This window comes from Dendrobates tinctorius, unplaced genomic scaffold (assembly GCF_039654945.1).
Source record: "Dendrobates tinctorius isolate UK_male_01 unplaced genomic scaffold, ASM3965494v1 ptg000072l, whole genome shotgun sequence".
Taxonomy (NCBI): Eukaryota; Metazoa; Chordata; class Amphibia; order Anura; family Dendrobatidae; genus Dendrobates; species Dendrobates tinctorius.
The window spans coordinates 2,362,226-2,380,520 of record NW_027361740.1 but is presented as its reverse complement, the minus strand read 5'-3'; the positions used below and the strand labels follow the sequence as shown (position 1 = coordinate 2,380,520).

At 45.1% G+C, this 18,295-nt stretch overlaps 1 protein-coding gene across 7 annotated transcripts in view; it reads right to left on the bottom strand.

Moving 5' to 3' along the window:
- The window catches only part of PDC (phosducin), a 393,470-nt gene that overhangs the window by 355,006 nt on the left and 20,169 nt on the right, over positions 1-18,295 (bottom strand). For 2 of the 7 annotated variants that reach the window (XM_073582542.1, XM_073582543.1), the window contains exons 2-3: positions 13,889-14,012; positions 13,111-13,265 (exon numbers count right to left, since the gene is read on the bottom strand). The exons of 2 other annotated variants lie outside the window; for them this stretch is intronic. The gene's annotated coding sequence lies outside the window, so the exon portion shown is untranslated. Of the gene's footprint in view, positions 1-13,110; positions 13,266-13,888; positions 14,013-15,013; positions 15,134-18,295 lie in introns of those variants that run through there. 3 more of the 7 variants (XM_073582541.1, XM_073582546.1, XM_073582545.1) reach the window with 2 other exon arrangements.

The following is an 18,295-nucleotide window of genomic DNA, read 5'->3' as shown; positions in this document are numbered from 1 at the left end:
AGGATCATCTGGTACTAAAGAAAACGCCCAATCCTGGGAAAAAACGCCGCGCAGCAAGGAGATGACAATTTTAACCTGCTGCGCAGAACTCCCCGATGAGTTAGGCTTCAAGGCAAGAAATAATTTACAATTATTCTTAAAATTCAAAAATTTAGACCGATCCCCAAAAAACACATCAGGAGTGGGAATTTTTGGTTCAGCAGCCTGTGAATGAGCAAGATAGGCGGAAATTCCTTGCACTTCAGCAGCAAGCTGCTCCACACGATCAGACAATTGCTTAAACTCCATCAGAAAAAAAAAAAAAAAAAAAATATTCCTCCTACGGCCTCAGAGAAAAAAAATATACACACAAGAAAAAAAAAAAAATCTGACACTTTTTTTTTTAAACAATTCCTTCCTGCTTTTGAATACCCTAGAATCTGCAGTATGGCTGGTGATTCTGTTATGATTGAGTCACCGAGGAGGAAAAAACAAAACACAAGCTCAGCCCAGAAAATCAGAGAGGTTGGAAACTAGCGGATTGCAGACCCCTAATCCTATCACACAACTAGCAGTAGCCGTGGAGTGTTCCTACGGTGATCCTAGACACCTCGTCACAGCCGGAGATCTACATAAGCCTAAAGAGAGAAAAGGGAAAAACTGACTGCCCCAGAGCAGACCCCAAAGCAATACGCAGCCCCCAACATATAATGACGGTGAAGGAAGATGAAAACACTAACACAGATAGAAAGATAGGTTGAGCAAACAATGGGGCCCAAGCTAACTAAAAAGGACAGGACAGAAAAGCTGCTGTCTGCAATCCGAGAAAACCCTGCTAAAAATATTACCAACACAACTGAAAAGCAAAAAGGACCCTGAAGTCACTAGACTTCAAACCCTATATCAGCACTCAGAATATTCTGGAAGCAGAGCAAAAGAGAACACTGATCAAGGAAAAAGAATCCAGCACACCCCCGGCCAGGGATGGCTGAACTCCAAAAAACAAAGTAAACAAAATCAAAACTAATAAGTTCAATAGCAGAGCAAAAACTTATCTTTGGGAAGCAGGAATCAGACTGGTCTCCAAGAATCCAGCAGAGAAATCACCAGCGACTCAGAAGGGCGTCGGCTGCCTTATATCCAGTCTGAAGTTCCCGTTACCCAGTCACCATCCACCTCATCAGGAGTTTGGTTTCTTTCATCTAAATCAGCCTCACTACCTTCCTTCACCAGAAGAGGGAGATCCTCGGACACAAAAGATGAATGAACAGATGAGCTCACAACAGTTAACCCTCCCATCTCCTATATAATCTGGGTCCTGGCTAGCACTCATTATCAGAGATAGCTTATGCTACATGGCTGGAGGTTGTTAGTTATTATAGGGGAAGGCGGTTGGTGGATCTATCTGTGACTGTTGCTAGGTTTTGAGTGTGTAATAATTCCCTTTCTTCACCTACTTTGTTTTAACCCCATCCTCCTCTCCCCTGTGTTTATCTCTGTTGTTTAAGTGTTTATATTTGTATGTTTGGTATTTTTCGTTACCCCTGTTTGTATAATTATTTTAGTCTGGTTGGTGTACTATGGTATTGTGGCGCCCCCAGGAGTATGGTCGCCACAGTGGCATTACCTTCCTCCTAGGGAGTGTGATGTCATGCTTGGAGGCAATGAAGGGTCTCTCTATCAGTTAAATACAACACACAGCACAGTTCCCACTCCAGGCCTGCAGAGGGAGCTCTGAACCAAACTGAAAGAGGAGCTGCTCTCTGGGGGCCGGGAAGAGGAAGTTAAGTCAGTTCTGTGAGAAGGGCAAAGTGTGTGGATGTGGAAAAGAGGAGCTGGAGGATTGAGGGGAATTCAGGCCCACTTCTGGCTTCAAGCGCATGGTTCGGAGTCCGGTATCCAAAGTTGTATGGATGCTGATGGTCCTGCAGCAGAAACCGGAGGAACATAAGAATGTAAATACTCTGTTCCTAACTAAGACTCAGAGGCACAGCAGTAACATGTGTGAGCCAGAAGAGATAGAAGGCTATGGCTGCCTGCCATACGAGGGGCGTTCTAAAGAGAGCGAGCAAGGGGGATTTCAGTGTAACTCAGTACTGCAAGTACCTCAGACAAGCGCTAGGAAGGAGACTACACAACCCATCTGCATAGAGAGATTCCTAAGTTGCTTCCAGGCTAATCAACTCCTGTTCTATCTGTGATCTGGATCCTGGACTGCACGGACAATGCACAGTACAGGTAAAGGAAACTGCACCCTGTTGTGTCATTGCCTTCTTCCTGCAACCCCTTCAGCACTGCTACATCTCTGTGCCTAACACTGCACCCTCTCCCTCAACATCTATTACTACTGCCCTGCGACTACAGCTCTACCTGTGGGGAGCTCCAACATCATTGCTGCACCACACCATGTGTCCTAGAGAAGCTACCCTACAGCGCTGGTCAAACTGACCAGAAACCACAGGTGGCGTCACGAATTATCTCAATAACTTTATGCCCATCACTCTACCCCTTTTACATTGACTGCCTGAGGCCACGGACCGGGTCACTGCCACTGTGACATCTCCCATTGAAATCAATGAGCCCGGCACTGAGTACCCTACTGCCTCCGGGGCGGCTCAATTTTGGCGTCACGAACAGGATTTATGAAGCCCTATGCCACCGTGTCCTGTGTGCCAGAGACTGTGTTGTGTGCCGTGGACTTACTGTGCATTTGCCGCCATTACCCCGCCACTTGGCGCGCACGGGAAACTAAAGGGGCGTGCCGTCGTGGGTGGAGCCTACCAGAAAGCGCAAAAAGTGAGGTGCTGCACGGGAAGAGACCAGCGGGCGGGAAGTGAGGAGCAGAGGTCTGCAGTCCCGGCGTCCCGATAATCGAGCCTGCGGAGCTGCAACCGGTAAGCCAGTGAGACACAGAGCCTGGCCAACGTTAACTAGGGGGGGGAAGAGAATGTCTGAGGCAAGACAAGATGCAGCGGTGAACACCACCGCAACCCCCACAGCGCCGCAAGATGCAGGGGCAAGCGCAGCTGCGGCTCCAATGGCACCGCAAGAACCAGCGCCCACTGCAGCAGTCCCCATAATGCAGCTGTCCATGTCCTATATACCGGGAGCGGACTGGTTACCGAAGTATTTAGGGGAGTCACATACCCTGAGTGAATTCAAAGAGAGACTGTGCAGTTTGTTTGAAGAGAATCCTCTGTCTGAAAACCAAAAAGTGAACATCCTTATTGGGCCGCTAACTGGTGCAGCACAAAGAGAAGTAAAGTCCTGGCAGGACACTGATAAAGAGACTGTTAAAAAGATTCTGGCTAAGCTAAAAAAACACCTTTGACACCCGCACTGCAGATGAAATAAAAATGAAATTCTTTGGGTGTAAGCAAAGAGTGCAGGACAGGATAAGGGACTATGCTCTTAACCTGCAGGAGGCGCTGCGAGCAATAAAGCAGATTGTCTCCATCTTTCACACTGTCTGGGTCAGACTGTTAAAGGAACAATTTATTGAGGGACTCCTATCCAGTACCCACAGAGCCCAGGTGCGCATCATAGCCCTACAGAACCCTGATCTAGACTTTGCAGACTTTAAAGACAGGGCTATCCGGGAGCTGCATGAACCAAATGTCAGCCGTCCAGCGCCCCTAGGCGTCCAGCGATCACATACCACCAAGAAGCAGCATCTTTCCCCCCAAGCCCTGTGGGGGCTGGTGCACAGACTCTGGATAATGATCTATCTACAGAATTTCGTCTTCAGGTCCAAGAGCTGACCAAAAATATGGCTGCACTTGCCAAAACTGTGCAGTCCATGCAGGTGTCCTCAAAGGAGAAGATCCAGCTGGCCTCCAGTCCAGAGGATGTCCCGTGGCTATGGAATAAGAGGATCCCGCCACTCCGAGGGAGAGACAACGATCGCTATGACCAGGACGGACGTCCCATCTGTCGTCACTGCCGCAAGGCAGGCCACATTGCAAGATTCTATTATTTAAATGAGAAACCCCTGGGGCAGAGGGCCAACCCCCAGGAGTCGAACCACAACGCCCAAAGAACTAGCGAGCCAAGTATGTTGGAGGGCGACCATTCCTCCCAGTGGTGATTGACGGCATCCCCATGAACGCTTTGTTGGACACTGGCTGTCAGGTGACAACCATGCCATATATCCTTTACGGTATTGGGCTGACTCTGAACTTACTCGCGGCCCAAGTGATGAGCTGACAGTAGTTGCCAGCAATGGTCAGTCTTTGCCCCAAGTAGGATGTAAAGAGATTACCATTAAAGTGGGGCGAGTAGAGTTAAAATCTCAAGGTCTGATAGTTGTAGACATTGATTGACGAGAATGTAACCCAATGATCACCTTAGGTACTAATGTGATTGAAAATTGTCTTGCCGAGGTTATTGTTTTGTTGCAACAGGTAGCCGAGACTGCTGGTTCCAGTGAACAACGAGTCCTGCAGAAGGAGATCAAGGCCCTGATGCAAAGACAGCAGGTAGAACTGTCTGGCAGAGAAATTAGCAGCGTCAGAGTGAGTGATTCATTCCCCATTGCGATACCCCCCAGATGTGAAATGTTAATTTGGTGACGGGCAGCCATAGGCCTCAGAGGAAAAGATTACCAAGCATTGGTAGAGCCAGTGTACTCTGATAGCCGGCCCACTGTCCTGACAGCCAGAGGGGTAGTTGATGTCCGCAAAGGGAGAGTGTCTGTACGCCTCTTGAATTGAGTATGAGCGGGTATTCAGCAAACACCCTCTAGACTTTGGGAAGGCAAAAGGGGTTCAACACCATATCCCCACTTGAGATCATCCACCCATTAATGAAAGGTACCGGCCTACACCCCCAACACAATATCAATGTGCCAAAAGTATGTTGCGCGAAATGAAGTAAGCTGGGGTGATCAGAGATAGTTGTAGCCCCTGGACAGCCCCAATAGTCTTTGTGAAAAAGAAAGATGGTACCATGAGAATGTGTGTTGATTACAGAAAAATTAACAGCATTACACATAAGGATGCCTACCCATTACCCAGAATTGAAGAGTCATTAGCTGCACTTAAAACTGCTAACTATTTTTCCACCTTAGATCTCACTAGTGGGTATTGGCAGGTTCCCGTGGCAGAGGCCGACAAGGAGAAAACAGCGTTTACCACACCAATGGGTCTCTGCGAGTTCAACTACATGCCGTTCGGGCTCTGCACCGCCCCAGGGACATTTCAACGGCTAATGGAGTGCTGTCTTGGACACAAGAACTTCGAGACAGCTCTGTTGTACCTTGATGATGTCATTGTTTTCTCCAAGACTTATGAAGACCATCTGGAGCACCTGGCTGAGGTGTTTGAAGCCTTGTCCAACTTTGGCCTGAAAGTGAAGCCATCCAAATGCCACCTCCTGAAGCCCAAGGTGCAGTACCTCGGTCATGTGGTGAGCGCAGAAAGTGTGGCAACAGATCCTGACAAAGTCACTGTCATCCGGGACTGGCAGAAGCCCAGCAACCTCCATGAGGTACGTCAATTCCTTGGGTTGGTTGGCTACTACCGAAGGTTCATCAAAGGCTTCACTGAGATAGCCACACCTATGCAAAATCTTCTGGTGGGCCAGCCCAAGAAAGCCAGGAAGAAGAGTGCTACATTTGAATGGAATGAGGAACTGGAGGGGTCCTTCACTCAACTGAAAATGGCTTTCACAGGAGATGAAGTTCTGGCCTACCTAGATTATGACCAACCATTTGTTCTGTATACTGATGCCAGCAACGTGGGACTGGGAGCAGTACTGTCACAGGTACAGAATGGCAAAGAAAGAGTGTTCTCCTACACCAGCAGGACGCTTCGTCCCACTGAAAGGAACCCTGACAACTACAGTTCCTTCAAACTGGAGTTCCTCGCCATAGTCTGTGCTGTGACTGAACTATTCAAGCATTACCTAGCTTCAGCCAAGTTTACCATCTTCACGGACAACAACCCGCTGACTCACTTGGAAACTGCAAAACTAGGTGCACTGGAGCAGCGATGGATGGCTCGGCTATCTAACTATGAATTTACCATCAAGTACCGAGCGGGGCACAAGAATGCGAATGCTGATGCGCTGTCCAGAATGCCCAATCTGCCAGATGCAGGAGAAGACCCTGAGGCACTTGAAGAAATAGAGTTACCTGCCTTCCACCAGCCAATTGCAGCCCAACGTGCCCAAGGAGTGAGAAACAGACAATCTATCGTGAAAGAGGCCACCCTAAATCCATTGCCTCATCATGACTGGGCAGAAACACAGGATAGCGACCCCGCAGTCCGCCTGGTAAAGGAGCTACTGTCACAAGCTGACTCACGCCCAGTTCCAGATGCTACTGAAGAAACCCAGCAGTTGTGGAAGGAAAGAGGCAGGCTGTTCATCTATGAGGGAAAGCTGTGTTGGAGGAGTATCAATGCCCACACTCATGAGTTGGTCTGGCAGGTGGTAGTCCCAAAGAGGGAGGCATCGATGGTCTTGGAAGCATACCACAATGGAGCAGGACACTTCGGATGGAAGAAATTGGAGGCTTTGCTCCGGGAGATTCTACTGGGCTGGTATGAGTAAGGCCATTGAAAATTGGTACCGGGAGTGTGGACAATGTAACCTGTGCAGGAAGGACCATAACAGCCAGCGAGCTCCTTTGCAGCCAATAATAACCAAACAGCCACTCGAGTTGGTAGCCCTGGACCATGTGAAGCTGGTCCCAAGCCGTTCAGGCTACGTTTATGCTCTTATCATCGTTGACCACTACTTGAGATTCCTGGGAATCGTGCCTGTCAATGATCAAACAGCCAGGACAGCAGCCAGAGCATTCCAACAGCACTTTTGTCGACCACACGGATATCCCGAGCGAGTGGTTACAGATCAAGGTCCAGCCTTTAAGGCAGAATTGTTCCAGGAATTCTGTAACTTGTACGGTTGCAAGAAGATCAGGACCACACCGTACCATCCACAGACCAATGGCATGTGTGAAAAGATGAATCAGGTGGTGATCGATCTACTGAAGACCTTGCCTTTGGAAGAGAGGAATCTGTGGCCAGAGAAGTTGCCAGATCTGGTAGACCTCTACAATCACATTCCTGTGAAATCCACCAACTGCACTCCAGCCTACCTAATCAGAATGAGGCCTGGCAAGTTGCCTATTGATTTGGATATGGGAGTCCTTACACCTGAGGTGACATCACCAGATGCTGACTGGGATACAGAGCGGCAGCAGCAGCAGCAATACCGAAGAGTACAAGAGTGCGTGGAAAAGAGTCTAGCACAGGCAAGACAAAAGCAAGAAAAGAACTACAATCAACATGCATCTGCAGTTCCCTTGTCACCAGGAGAACAGGTCCTAAAGAGGAAAAGGAGGGCGTGCCTACAGAGACTCTGTAAGAATGTTTTGAGCAATATCAGTTTGTTTTTGATAGATAATTGGGCCACAGGACTATGTTTGGCCAAAACTCTACTTGTATATAGTTACCAACTGCTCAGGAAATGGACCATGGACATTGAAGCATGGACTAATCGTCACAAGGACTATTTTTGAGCTCTGGTTTTTGTCATTTTTATTTTTTTAAATCTAGTTACAGTTACAACTGTTCATTTGTTAATATGTTTTGCATGTTTTCTTCAGTCCGGGAGTACTGAATTGCACTAGGGTGGAATGTGGCGCCCCCAGGAGTATGGTCGCCACAGTGGCATTACCTTCCTCCTAGGGAGTGTGATGTCATGCTTGGAGGCAATGAAGGGTCTCTCTATCAGTTAAATACAACTCACAGCACAGTTCCCACTCCAGGCCTGCAGAGGGAGCTCTGAACCAAACTGAAAGAGGAGGTGCTCTCTGGGGGCCAGGAAGGGGAAGTTAAGTCAGTTTTGTGAGGAGGGCAAAGTGTGTAGATGTGGAAAAGAGGAGCTGGAGGATTGAGGGGAATTCAGGCCCACTTCTGGCTTCAAGCACATGGTTCGGAGTCCGGTATCCGAAGTTGTATGGATGCTGATGGTCCTGCAGCAGAAACCAGAGGAACAGAAGGCTGTAAATGCTCTGTTCCCAACTAAGACTCAGAGGCACAGCAGTAACGTATTTGAGCCAGAAGAGATAGAAGGCTACGGCTGCCTGCCATACGAGGGGCGTTCTAAAGAGAGCAAGCAAGGGGGACTTCAGTGTAACTCAGTACTGCAAGTACCTCAGATAAGCGCTAGGAAGGAGACTACAAAACCCATCTGCATAGATTCCTAAGTTGCTTCCAGGCTAATCAACTCCTGTTCCATCTGTGATCTGGATCCTGGACTGCACTGACAAAGTACAGTAAAGGTAAAGGAAACTGCACCCTCTTGTGTCATTGCCTTCTTCCTGCAACCCCTTCAGCACTGCTACATCTCTGTGCCTAACACTGCACCCTCTCCCTCAACACCTATTATTACTACTGCCCTGGGACTACAGCTCCACCTGTGGGGAGCTCCAACATCATTGCTGCACCACACAATCTGTCCTAGAGAAGCTACCCTGCAGCGCTGGTCAAACTGACCAGAAACCACAGGTGGCGTCACGAATTATCTCAATAACTTTATGCCCATCACTCTACCCTTTTTACATTGACTGCCTGAGGCCACGGACCAGGTCACTGTGACATCTCCCATTGAAATCAACGGGCCCGGCACCGAGTACCCTACTGCCTCTGGGGCGAGTCAGTATAATACTACTCCCCTCTTCCCTGTGTGGAGGAAAGGTACAGACTGAGGCCAGATTCAAAAGCTAAGGCAAGGTACGTGGCCCCGGCGTCTTCACCATCTGAAGTAATCCTGGGAACAGGGCGAGAGTGAGAGCGCCCCTACTGTTAAGGACAGGGAAGGAACCCCTGGTCCTGGGACACCCGACAACAGAGTCGTGGCAGGTTCATTGAACACATGTGGATTCACCTGTGCAGACGGCAGCGCTTTGCGTTCAGCAAGCATGCGCTGTGCTCAAAACGCTGCTACTTCCGGATCGTGTGCACCTGGCCTAATTGGTAAGGGTCTCAAGTCGCCCACTGATCGGCTACATAAGTTAGGTAGTTTCTATCAATAAAAAATATGAAATGATAGTCACTCTTTAATAAAGTAACTTTAATGTTGGAGAAAAGTATATTAAGTGTTTATTCTTTGTTTCTTTTAACTTTTTAAAATAATATTTATCTTTTAAACAAAAACTGTCAAATTGCCAGTAAAACCTGGCGCTCCCAACCAGGTGTGTGCACCACTGCTGCAACAAGCGGCAAAGGATCTGCCAAACCTATGCTAATAGGGATCCAAAAAACAGTAAGTAAAAACTGCAATGTGCGCTGTGGTCCCACGTCTATAACTCTGAAAATAAAAGCTGAGTATACCGGCTATTAAATGTCCCACTTACTAGCTTATATGGAGTTCAAACTGTCCAAAAAAATGAGTAAATGAATCCGTACAGGAGAGTATCTCAACACACTCACTGACCATCCTGCTGTGGGTTGCTGGTATCCGTACATATTTAATAGTCTGGAGTTCAAATTGTCCAAAAAGTGTGAAAATGAATCCGTGCTGCAGAGTATTTCAACACACTCACTGACAAGCCACAGCACCAGGACAATCGGCAAGAGCCAAGCAAAGTGGCAGAATTAGCGCATCTAATGTGATGTGCCAATTCTGGGGTGACTGTGGGCTGGTATATTTAGGCTGTGAAGGGGGCAATAACCAGGGACCTTCCCAGACTGATAATATCAGTCCCCTGCTGTCTCACTGTGGACCAGGTGCTGAACCATTGAATGTGTTCGCGAAATGTACAGTATTGGACTACAAAGGGTCCATATTCTGTTCTTGCACAAGGGCCCTTCTCTGTTAGCCACTTTTACTTCTTATGTCACTCCACTTTAGTGTAGATTGAAAGCTTTTGAACAGTTTGAATTGCTGCTAAGTAATGTCTGGTTTTCTTCTAAAAAGTACTATAGGCACTCTATGTGTATAACTTGTTATTAGAATTATTATGCTCACATACATCTGCCTGTAGCCATAGATTGTGTCAGTGGATCTGAGTGATGAGAACAAAGCTCCTGCGATTAGGATTCATCCCGGCGATCAAAGAATGAGGTCAGAGGTTGATCTCTCCACCATTAGAGCAGATTGTTTAGTGGGACTTTAGTTCTTAGAACTCCAGCACATATTTATCCACTGGTATAAGAACAGGTTAATACCAAAGTATATATTTTTTTCAGTAAATAATGAGGTCTCAATCAGATTTCCGTTTTTCGTGTATGTGTTTTACCTGTGATAGAATACATGACTGTTATAGTCTATGAGGGTTTTCATATGTCTGTGTTTTTGTGGACAGGGGCATTCATGGAAAAATCACAGATATACTTGTATGTTCATTCATATACATGACAATGTTCATAGTGGAGGGCGCACAGATTGTACATTGATGTCATCCATGTGCTGTCCATTATTTTCACAGACTTATAAGCCCAAAGTCCACAAAATACATTGGCATGTGATCAACACCATAGACTCTAATGGGTAAGTGTTATATCTGTGAAAACCATGGATAGAACTCAAAAAACAGACTACTAAATAAGGCCTTACAAGTCTATTGGTCTGTGGACATCACATCGATGCCATCAGTGTACAACCTGTGTGCAGCCAGTTACTAGTAATGTAATGGATAGGAGATCATTTGTAATTTCCTGGTCCATACCAGAAAAACACTGATGAAACTCTGATGTCAAAAACTTACTCACAGACCAAACATTGTTGAAACTCGGATCTTTTTGCAGATGTGAAAAATCATGGACGTCTGAATGAGGACTTAAAGAGTATACCAATATAAAATCTAAATTATTAACTTAACGCCGGTGTCCTACTTGCAACTGCAGTGCAAGAAACTTGCGCGAGTCTCTCGCCTCAAAACCCGGCACAGCTGGCGGCAGTTCGGACCGGAGAGTTCAGCTGCATAGAAATGCATGCAGCCGCACACTTCGGTCCAGAGTGTCGGCGGCAGTGCTGGGTATTGAGGCGAGAGATCCTCCAAAAATTATTTATAGGTTGTTTTGGGAAATGTCCTCTATTTTCATCCCTCTTTGGATCTGGTTAACTTTGCAATACCCATTATGGTATATGCTGCTTAATGCCGTAAAACGTCCATACACAGCCAGTGATCTGGAACGTTACTAAAGTCTTGCTACATCTAGAATTGAGCGCCTGTATAATCTTAGTTAAGATAAGGTGATGAGTGTGTACAGTGGTATTTCTATGTCCGTAATCTCCTCGTGTCATATCAGGTAAGGGCATGGCTTTAATCCTTTGTATATGCTCACTTTATACCAGTACGGACAAAGTCAGGCTGAGGAGACAATAAAGAGCAAACATAGGAAAAAAAGAAAACTGTTTCTGCTCACCTTATGGGATCATGACAGTCACAACTCATGTTTTAGCTTGCAAGAGCAGAAGGCTGCTGCGGATCCAACAAGGCAGATAAAATGTAGACAAATGGAATTTCACTAGTGTTTTGTCCTGATGAAGAAGTGTATGCTTTGAAACGCATTGACAAAAAACGCTTCCAAATACCCTTCACTGTTCCTTCATCCTCTGGTGGGAGTTTGGCAGTGCGATTTTAGATCTATCTTTCCATTTGTCCACACTTTATACCAGTGGAAGTGGTAGCTTATACAAGTCATGGAAGTAGTAGTACTCATATAGAAATGAACATGCTCTGTATTGTGTTTGCTCTGAATATATATTTAAGCTTTAGCCATGTTTTCATACACCTGGCCCAGCATATTTCTTCCATCTCCTAATTAATGATACTTTGAAATCATTGGTGCTCCTAATCTGAAGAGTGACACTATAAAATATTCCAGAAATATAAATGTAGTACAGAAAAAAAGCAAACAGAAAAAATACTACTTTTCTTTGCCCCATTTGAAGTCAGATCTTGCATTCAAAAGTTATTTCACTAGTTCTTACATTGACCTAATAGTGTTTGAGGACTTTAGTTATCATCTGGCTTTTGGCTTATTCAATGAAATGATAATAAAATAAGGATGACAGATATATGGCTTAAACCTTTCTTATAAACCTCACATTTTCTATATCACTTTCACATGGCTCACAAGTCAGCAAACACAAATAAATCCACAGGTATTGGCACATATTTAGGTGCTCTTTTTCACTGCTCTGGCATTCTTCCATCTGACTTGGCTTCTTCTGAAGCCTGAAAGCAAGAAGTGATCATAGATCGACAGAGGCTACAAAATGGCAAAGAGTCACATTGAAACTATAGGAAAATGTAGAATTATTCCTATTAGTAACTACATTTTTTTGCATTATGAGTACAATATAATATGGTGCTATTAGCATCTGCCCCATGGGGTTTTTTTTGTCTTCCTTTTGATCAACATGTTAGGATATAGGTTGAATGCCACGGATTTAGGTCTACCTTAAAACCTGTGATATTTTAAATTTCCTAGCAATTCTAACAACTTTTATCTATGTAGACTCAGGTCTAATTCAGTCCTTGATGTTACTAGCATGTGTGGCGTCCGTGGGTGATCCTAATAAATATGAGGTGTTAGATCTGCCAATAATGCTGCGTCACCGATCTAAGTGCATTGACAATATGTCCACTTATTGATAATATCCACGCCATCCATCACAATAAATGTGTCTTATTTCTGACTAAACAATGAAATTACTTCTAGTAGTCAATGACTTATTAAAGTTGTACAAGCCATCACAAAATGTGTCCCAATGAAATCTTTATGAAAGGTATAAATTACAGCTTGAGATTTTCCATATCAAATATCCCAATTACATCAGAAATGTAGAGGAGGATTTGCAATTTTCTTATATCAGGAACAAATGAAAAAATAATGAAAACTAAACTGTACATTTTTTCCCTATGAACTAACATTATTAAGTATTGAGATAAAATGATGCATTTAGTATTATTATTAAAATAAATCAAATCTGATCAATTTTCTTACAGTTGTAAATATATACAGATATATATGACTGTAAGATGCACATATATGTTTTTATGTTCTTCCTCTTATGTTCGTATATTCGGGTGTTCATAGCATTTGTGCTATAGATTTGAAATATTCAGTTTTGTTAAAGTTAAATTCCCAGACCCAATTCTTTAAATATATTTACCTAGTGTGATGTTCAGCTTTAGTTTCTTTGCGTGCGCTGTGTCCTTGAGTGGAGAGGGATTAGGCAGCCACGGAACGGTCTTTGAGAGCAGGTGGACAGATTGGGAAGATGGTTTAGCTCCCTGGATAATAATGATGACACTTGCAAAAATAGCCCTGTGTAAGTAATAAGATTATCAGAAGGATTTAGGAAATGTTGTTCATTAGTGCGGTCCAATAAGAATCATGCTCATATCCAAGTAGAAGAAATGTTCTAAAATAGCAAATGAATTCTACAGCCTGCATGAGAAGCAACGCATAGTCGGTTTACAGTGATAGGCTCACATTTGTACTTATTAGATTATTTACATGTGAAGAAATGTAGAAAAGCTCACTAAGTATAAAAGCACTAAAGCTCATTTAGTTTGCTTTAACATAAGAATTGTAATAATTTATGAATAAAAACTCTAGCAAAATGCTGCTGGGCCTCATAAGAACTATTCCAAGAGACCTTAATTGTCAGTGGCCAATCTTAACATATCACTAGGATACTAGTAGTCACTACTCACGGACAGGCCGTGAGGCAGAAGTGTTGAATGTTCCTGGGTCAATACCAAGAGAGTACGTAGATTATCAAGGGAAAAGATGAAGGCATAAGTCACGTCATAGTGAAGGGGCAAAAACAAGAGATAGCAGATCAAACGCCAAAGGAAAAGACAAAGGGATAGTCAGAACATGGTCCAAAGGGTCAGGCAGCAGAAGGTCAGAACTCAGAGCAACAGAATCAGACTAACACTCACCAAGAAGCACAAACTACGTCTGGCAGGATCGGGGCAGACAGCTCAGTTAAGTAGCTGGGCAATCACCAGAACACTGAACACCTGCAGAGTCCCGCATGTCCCAGTAACAGATTGGACTGCCAAGCTGTCAATTAAGACACAGATGGTTCAGCAGATTAGTTTCCATAGAACAGCATAGCAATCATTCACTGAGCGGAGGAATCGTGACAGTCACTCTTTTATTCACTGTAGTTAAAAGAAATACAAGCCTAGAAAACTAAGACTTCTACTTTTGTGTCCCAGTATCTTTTAGCTCTGCCCTTTAAAGGGTGAAGAACAGGTTCATTTACTTATCCTTGATTAGAAAATGTCATCTGTGTGTCAATAAATGAAAAAACAGTGGGTGTTAATGTCACTCAAAAATTAACAGGTTATTCAAGTCATCTCATCTTCTGGTGGGAGAGGTCAGACAAAGCCAATATGGAGGTAGCACTCATACTGGACCTCTCTATGATGACTCATTGCCAGGTCCTTAAAATATATTGCATTGAGAGATGTTTAATAAAGTTAGAGTGCTCAATACATATTAAAGAACGTTAAAAAATACATTTGTATAAATAAATAATTTGTATAAATTAGATGTAAATTTAAAATAATAAAAAAATATACAAATTATCGGCAAAAGCAAACATCATTATCCCCATACTGGAATCCGCAGGACATGTACAGACGTAGTGGATTTATGGAGAGGGCTCACGGTGTCAGTCCATTCTATAACCAGCCGGTAATGGCTGTGACACACAGTGAGGATCTGCCTCTAACAGCTATGACTGTTGGCCTGTTAAATACTGCTGTCAAAAAAATGAAACCATTATGGCTCTCAGAATAATGGCGACACAATCAAAGATCTCTTTTTAAAAAAATGTCTATTTTTTTTCACCACTGAAATAAAAAACAAAACTGCACGTGGATTTTTTTTCTGCTTCCCAGTACACTAACTGGTAAAATGATCATAAATGGTTACAATGTCAACGTACTTAAAAACAGATGCAACTTTGCAATTTACTTGTTAAGAATCCTCTCTGTTCTCTAAAACAGATGGATTTTCGATTTTATTGGTCACTGATTGTTGCTTAATTTACTTACCGCACAGGCCAGGACTAGCAATCTGGCAGGCTGAGCAGTTCCCATATGGGCTGATTAGTTTGTGATAATGCAAGACCTGCATTAATAGCAGGGCTGATTTTAGCTCTCTGCTGGCAGAGGCGTGAGCTGAAACGGAGCCCCCTCCTGCAATAAAAAAAGTATATTTAAATATATGCCAATAATAAACACACCATATTCATAATTATACACTAGTAGTGTATAATCCATAAATAGCTCATAAATATATTTCACCTGGAATAAACTATATACACAATGATGCACCAGCAGAGAATATATAAAAACTATATAACAGCAGTGAATAAACCATATAGCCAAACATAAAAAAATGTATCCAAGTTAGCCTTAGCCCCCTTCTCAACCACCACTCAACACAGTGGGCTCCGAAACCTGGATTGGTTTGCCAGATGCTGACATTGGCCCTACGTAAGGTTTATTATGAACGCTTCTAAAAGACTGGCACTACCATGGCACTATAGTGTCATAGCCACATCGTAGTGCCAGACACCTAAGTAATACCACCCTCCCCTAATATGTAGTACCAATGTGCATAATATCGCTCATCAACATGCAACATGGTTTAATTCATATAGTACCAACCCCCACATTACTTATTTTGAAAGTAAAATTAGTAAGGCTAGCTGCCAATAGCACTAAAAACTCCACCTAACCACAAGATCTGAAGTCAAAACCTTGAAAAATGAAAACAAGCATCTGAATCGGGTGATTTTAATCATAAATATTATATTCACATGGACGTGAACACATATTTAATAGGGATTTGATTGGGATCCAAAAGGACTGGCTATTTTTAGTGATCCGATCTAGTGATAAGCATGCTCGCAACTACTCGGTACTCGCCCCTGCATGTTTGGAGCTCTTTAGAGAGCCAATGAACATACACGGATTGTCTGCCACACACTACAGGGTCGGCCATTTATATGGATACACCTAAATAAAATGGGAATGGTTGGTGATATCAACATCCTGCTTGTGACACATTAGTATATGGGAGGGGGGAAACTTTTCAAGATGGGTGGTGACCATGGCGCCCATTTTGAAGTCAGCCATTTTGGATCCAAATTTATTTTTTTCAGTGGGAAGAGGGTCATGTGACACATGAAACTTATTGAGAATTTCACAAGAAAAACAATAGTGTGCTTGGTTTTAACGTAACTTTATTCTTTCATGAGTTATTTACAAGTTTATGACCACTTATAAAATGTGTTCAAAATGCAACCCTCTTCTCCCACTCTTGACACACTGATAGCAACACCACAGAAGAAATGCTAGCACAGGCTGTTAGACATTGGGTTCCAGCCGCTGCACAGGAGGAATCCAGAGCCTTGCTGTCTGCGGTCTCCCATTCCTCTCCAGCTGCAGAGGAGCCTGCTCAGCAAAGGCGTCGTTCCTGGCATCTTGCTCAGTCTACTACTGTTGGCTTGGTTACTGCTGCTAATGAGAGTTCAGCTATAGTAACCTGTAATAGCCAGCAGTGAGCAGCTCCTGGGACTAAGTCCTTCTTTTGGTCCACTGAGCATGCCCGCGGGAAGTCCTCTCATTGGAGGTCTGAGGTCACATGCTCAGGTCCTATTGCTGCTCCCATTGGACCACTAGGAAGGTCCCAGAAGGATGCTGCTATAAAAGAGTTGCATGGCCACACGGCCATGCGCTAGTATAGACTCTTATGCTTATTTGTGTGTATGATGATGGATGCATGCATCTGGTGACTGACTCATTAAAACTCCCCTTCCTTGGATACGCATGCTTGTTAGGGATTCAGAGATAGAGTCAGCGCCAATGGGTGGCTATGCTCACGGCCACTGTGCTCCTAGTACTCTGCACACACTAGCGTCCGATGGTGTCGCCCTTTGCAGGGCACTATTGTACCGCGGCAGGTGGCAGCTACTGCCTGTGCAGCGCCTTGTGCAACCTGTGCGCTTATCTGGCCCAATCCTGGGCGATTAGAGGCGTCTGCCTGAGCGGCTCTGTGCACACCAGCAAGCTTATCTGGAATTATTATCTCGTGTTGGCACTGCTGCAGCGAGGCCAAGCGCTAGTGGACTAGAAGGACTCTAACCCCGTGTCCTTGGGACAGAGCCCTGTGTCTGTACTCCTAGCGCTCATCTGGCCGAGTCCTGTGAGCTTAACAGGCTTCAGCATTTACTTTGTGCAGCTCTGCGGTTCTGTGAAGTAACAGAACTCGCATCTGTACACACCGGGTGACGCTAACCCGCGTGTTTATTGTCTGCCGTATAACCTCCGCCATACCAAGCAGCAGTTTACCATCTCTGCACGGTGGACCCTGTGCTGCGAACGCACTTTATTCCATTTTTATAATTTGGTGCGTTCCGCAAGCACGTAAGATTATACTATCGCCAGGGTCTGGCTAGTAATGGAGGACAAACAGCGACTGCTGCAGTATATCCGGCAGCTGGAGGGCAGGTTGGCAACTCTCAAGCGTTCAGCCTCAGCTGCGGATGTTACTGCGGTCACTGTTCAGGCAGCCACAGAGGCTGTCTCCCGTGTGACCACTGCCATCCCTGCCCTGACTTTGTCTCGCCTCCCGCTGCCCGAAAAGTTCTCAGGTGATAGTGCTTCATGTAGGGACTTCGTGAGCCAGTGCTCTATACAGTTAGAGCTGCTGGCGGCACTTTTCCCTTCAGAGCGGGCTAAGGTGGGATTTGTTGTTTCCCTCTTGTCAGGCAGGGCTTTGGAGTGGCCCAAACGGCTGTGGGAGCGTGGTGATCATGTGGTGCAGAGCGCTTCTCGGTTCTTGGCCGCTCTGAAGCAGGTCTTTTTGTGACCGCGAGCCACCCACGACACCGCGCTCCAGCTGCTGGCATTATCACAGGGCTTGTCCTTGGTCAGCCACTTCGCCATCCAGTTCCGGACTCTGGCCTCAGAGTTGGAGTGGCCAGATAAGGTCCTCGTTCCGGCTTTCTGGAGAGGTCTGGCTGACCATGTGAAGGACGCCCTGGCAACCAGGGAGCTTTCCGCCACACTGGAGGAGCTTATCAGCATCTCCACCCGCATAGACCTTCGCTTTACCGACCGAAGGTTGGAGCTGTCCCAGTGTAGGCAGAGGTTTAGGTTGACACCTAGTTTTACTAAACTTCTAGAATCTCCCGATTGGGCATCCGAGCCTCCAGGGGCTTCCCATGCGGGATCTAGGCCCTGGTCCGCTCGAGCTTCTGTGACTAGTCATGTTTGCCGGCAGTCTGGTCACCTTGCCAACCAGTGCCCACAGCGGCCGGGAAAACG